The 5,000-nt window shown below is 38.3% G+C and overlaps 1 protein-coding gene across 5 annotated transcripts in view; it reads left to right on the top strand.

Annotated features, from left to right (window-relative positions):
- smarcd3b (SWI/SNF related, matrix associated, actin dependent regulator of chromatin, subfamily d, member 3b) overlaps nucleotides 1–419 on the top strand; it is a 66,260-nt gene extending 65,841 nt beyond the window's left edge. For all 5 annotated transcript variants that reach the window (XM_038297953.1, XM_038297952.1, XM_038297951.1 and 2 more), the window contains one exon: nucleotides 1–419. This exon is cut by the window's left edge and continues 73 nt beyond it. The gene's annotated coding sequence lies outside the window, so the exon portion shown is untranslated.
- The last annotated feature ends 4,581 nt before the right edge of the window (nucleotides 420–5,000 follow it).

The following is a 5,000-nucleotide window of genomic DNA, read 5'->3' as shown; positions in this document are numbered from 1 at the left end:
AGTTCTGCCTCTGGATTTCAACGCTGTGTGTGTGTGTGTTTGGATTTACGAGTGCGTGTAAGGCCATTAGTGATGTCTTACATTCTGTTTCCCAGAGCTTCGACGCTAAGCAGGACTCATCAGAGGTTCGTCAGACTTAGATATATCGGAGCACTTCATTCATGTTTTAGAAGCTCATGAAGTAATCAATGTTAACAGCACTGTTGGGCCTCGGAGGCCCCGCTCTGTAAATACATCCCGCCAAAACTGTCAACCAGCTGCCGGCACACCTCCATACCTGCGCTCTAGATGAGTCCAACTACGCACATTTTTTTATGATTTGCCTTCATTTGAACCTTCCTTTAAGGGTTAATTAATAGCACCAGCAAAATATGAGATTAGAGTTTTCTCGGCGGCTTCAGATGGAAAAAAAAAAAAAAGACATAGTGGACGCTTTTATTTTCACTTTAAAGGTTTGAAGAGACTCCAAAACTAGTGTTATCAGCAGTTCAGACAGCTCAAGACGGAAGTTTACATACACTCATTAATCCATGAATAATCCATTTACTTTGAATCATTTAGTATTTCGTTTAATCTCTGAATGAACAATTAAGCAAACAATTTCCAAGGATTTTATTTTAACAGTGAATGCGATTAGAACTTTAAATTATATTTCTATGTTCTCTGCTTGATGTGGGATCAAAACTATACATACTGGCTCTGATACCAACCTTTTAACCCCTTCAAAGAGCTGCTTGCTTGTTTTAGACTGGCACAGACCTAATTTAATTCCCCAGTTAGGCCTGAAACAATTAATTGGATTAATCGTGATAGATAGATTATTGAAATAATCGTCAACTAATTTGTTAATCAATTAATCGTTAAATGGAGCATAGAGACTCTAAAACATGTCTTGAGCTGACAGAGCAACCCAATCAGTGCAGTAATTCTACCAAAATAGTAAAAAAAAATTTTTATAAATAAATACATAGAAATTTTGCATTGAAGATGAAAAAAAAAACCATTTTGTTCTTTCAATCTAATCTATCCAGAACTCCTCAAGTAAAGAAGTTTTAGTTTCACCTGGTTTAATTTTGTAAAAAAAAAAAAAAAAAATCTTTAAGGAACATTTGGTTATCCAATTATTAATCAAAAATTAATCAACAGATTAATCGATTTGGAAAATAATCATTAGTTGCACTAGTCCCAGTATCACAAGCAAGGAAACAGTCCCATAGAGTGATGCTTTAGTGTTCTGACAAAACCCCGACTCCTCAGAATAACCATAGAACTCAAGAACTGCTATTCCTGGCCCATTTCACCTTAAACATGCTTAGAGTTGGTGCTTGTAAATAAAATCTCTGTAATGTGTTTCTAAAGGTCACCCCCGGGTTGCTACAGACACCATGGTCCGTAGCATTTTTTTTATAGAGTTTGGAGGCTCAAAATTCTCAGCCTCGATCCTCCAAAGAGTCTTTTTGCCATTTTGACAAATAGCCTAAAGGTATAGTGGACGATGTTCTGTTTCCGGGTGGATAATTTAAATATGTGGTCCTTCTAATTATCAATCAATCTGGGGATATGTTTAAGTTAAGCCATCCTACGTGCTCGTCCCCATTTTCACTTAGCGGTGGTGAGTCTGACATAGTGGAAAAATAGCAAATCTTCCTTTGGAAAGTAAGCTTGTATGAGCGATGCAAACAGCAAATTTTAAACAGAGCGTGCACGAGGAGAAATGTACAGTAGAGGATTAGAGCCACTGGAAGAAAAAAAAAGAAGAAGAAAATTTACTGATTTTTAAATATTATTTAAATATAAGAAAAAAGTCAAAATTGTGACCTTTATCTCAGAATTCTGACTTTTTTCTTCCAATATTTACTTTAATCACAGAATTCTGACTGAATTCTGATAGCTAACAAACATGTTAGCATCAAGCTGTAGCCATGTCTGTTTTAGAGACTATCTTTCTTGTTCTAATCACCTTCTGCTCTTCCATTAATGAGATAGCATTACTGGGACCCCTTGGGCACGTAAAAAGCAGTGGCGGCTGGTGAAAAATATTTTTGGTGGGGCTGATATAGCCTAGTGTATGTCTCCAACTAATCCGGAATAAGAATTCAAATAAACAATTGGACAATACATACAATTTAACAGTAATGATTTAATTTACTATATAATAACAGTAACAGTGATGATTTGGGTCACTGTGACGGGGTTCTTTGGCCTCCAAGAATCCAGTCTCAGTCGGGTTACCGGTGTTGGTGATTTATTGAGCTCAAAAACTCAAAACAGGGTGCAAAAGAAACTACACATACAAGATACTCTGGGCCTCAGCCTCCCTCCAGTTACCAGCAGTGTAACAAAGAAACAGAAAACAAAAATTGCCGCTTTTCTTCCCACAGCCCTCATTAAATAGTTTAAGCCCCTACCCTCAGGCTCTCTTATTTCTGATTTCTTCTCATTAATCAGTTTTGTCCATATATTACCTCCACAAACAATTGATGTACAAAAACAAATAATTTTTACAACTTAATTCTTTTACACAGATTCATTGACTTATTCAATTACACCAAACTGGGTTTGAACCCAGCAAAGACGCAGCCAGACTGAAGATTGAAGATGACAAGTCCCCGTAGCATAAACACGTACACCCCCCCCCCCCCCCCCCCCCCCCCCCACACACACACACACACGGCTAACCCCACTGAAATATTAAGTGTGCACCCTCAATATGCCAGCAGGTAACCAGGAACAGCTTGTGTGTTTTAAGTTCATGGAGCTACTGGTCTCAGCGCGAGTTTATTGGTCCTCACAAACACAGTATACCAGGAATGTGTGTGTGGCGCGCAAAGTTAGAGAGGTTGTTTTAAGCGACGAGGTGAATTCGTCACAGTCACAATAACCATGACAGGAAATGTTCATATCCTACAACAGGGATGTTCTTCTGGCAAACGGGTAGATAAATAAGGATCTCACCGAATTTGGTGGAAGCTGCATCTCGGTCGTTACATTCGCCATCTTCCCTCTAATTGTCTGCACCTGCGCTTGGGTGCAGAAGCCTGTTAAAGCGCAGTATTTTCAGCGCCCCAAGACCATAAAGTTCCGAGACGCTGATTGGCCATTAAATTCACCTAGCAATAGTACATGATTGACAGATTCTCTGCAAATGTGGGGCTGTCTGATCAGCGCCCCCAGAACAGAGACGGTAGGAGTCTGTCTGTAGAAATCCACAAATTAATGACAGTAGATAGGGAAATGTAGTTTATATAATTTGTTTTGCTTATAGGTACACAGTCTAGAGAGTAAAACTGACATTTATGAGTTAATTTCTAAAAATATATTTTACGTTTCTCTCTTCTTATCAGGGAGGGCGGTGCCCCAGCGCCCCCTATGGGCCGGCCGCCACTGGTAAAAAGTCACCTAATTCCATCATTTTCCAGCAGTGTTACTGGCCCTCCCAAACAACTCACATCTTTGTTAGTGAAGGTGGGTGCTCCCACAGCTCTTCCTTCATGGTGCCCATCTACATTAAGATCCACAATTCTGAGATTAAAGTCAGAATTCTGACTTTTTTCCCCATATTAAACTAAAATAATATTTTAAAATCAGTTAACTTTTTTTTTATTTCTTCAGTGGCCCTAATCCTCTTCCGTAGAAATGGGAATGCTCTTCTCCCTCTCAGAGGTGGGCACAGGGTTGTGCATGTGCATTTTTTATTTTTATTTTTTTTGAAGTAGAGAAGATGGGTCTTTTCAAAAAGTTCGCGAAAATCGTTGACTATCTTTAACTTTTGACTCGTCTTGTTCTGGAACTTTTCTCCAGAGGGCTATTTTATTTTCGAGCCTTCTTTTCGAACCTTCTTTCTCAACGATCACCTTGTCGGTACGTCATGTTGACATTGGTCAAATACAAGCTAAAGCTTCACACTAAACATCTAGAATGACTCCAGACCTCAGTAGACTTTGCTTATGCCTGAATGGGATCAGTAGCAGGAATCCAGCCAAACAGTAGGGGGAAATATACGGCAAGAATTATGGAAGAAGCTAAGGGAAATATATAATCAGAGGTTAGTGGGTGTGTATGTATACATTTGAGCCTGCTAGTATCACTTCAATAGTGCATCTGATTTCTTTAGTTGAAATTGTAATTTAAATTATAACCGTAATCCACTCTTTAAAAAATAGAAAAATGAATAATTTAGAGCCTAAAATGAAGGAAAATCAGGATGAATGTATATAAACTCCTGTCAGAGCTGCTTTTTAATGAAGGGAAAATGACAAAAAGTGTAACAATAGTGTTTTTTTCTTCCTTAAATCACGACACAGGGATAAAAAATACATCTGCTGTCAGGTTTAATCAAGGGATCTGTCGTTCACGCACACTTTGTTTTGAAGTTTAAACGTTCTGAAGGTTTTACCAAAGCTTGCAACAAGAAGAAGAGGAAAAAAACTGGACAAAAAGAATGAATCTTTAAACACAAAAAGAAACTGAGCAGTATTAACAATTAACTCCAGATCTGCTGCGTTTTGTCCGTTTCTACGTTTTTGTTAAACATGCAAAAAAATAAAATAAAAAGGAATAATGAAGTTTTTTTTTTTTAGAGATGTGAATGTAAATATGTTTTTTGTGTCCCCGCAGAGGGCCGGCTGTAGAGTCCACATTTATGTTTGGTTTTTGTGTTAAATGATGCAGTAAAAGGAGCACCATCGGTTTTCAATAACCAGGCAGAAATGTTAGCGTCTCTCTGTGTGCTATGTCCACTTTAAGGGTGGTTTATTTTAGGTCCATCCTGTGTCTTATCTTGGGAGCCGCGACCGTTTCAGTCTCAGTAGCTGTAACAGATTATAATCTGCACCAGTTTCATTTTAAACATTTTTAATGACTTTTATGTATATGTTGTACTGTTGATTAGATTACTTTTTTTGACTGAAAGCCCTTTATGGGGTGGATTGGGGGGCTTACTTTGCACTGTGCTGTAAACTCTTTGTCGGGACTCTCTTTCTTGTGGGTGAGACCCTCTT

Source organism: Cyprinodon tularosa, unplaced genomic scaffold, assembly GCF_016077235.1.
Source record: "Cyprinodon tularosa strain WSP-4 unplaced genomic scaffold, ASM1607723v1 ctg4, whole genome shotgun sequence".
Classification (NCBI taxonomy): Eukaryota; Metazoa; Chordata; class Actinopteri; order Cyprinodontiformes; family Cyprinodontidae; genus Cyprinodon; species Cyprinodon tularosa.
This window is presented reverse-complemented; position numbering and strand designations above follow the sequence as displayed.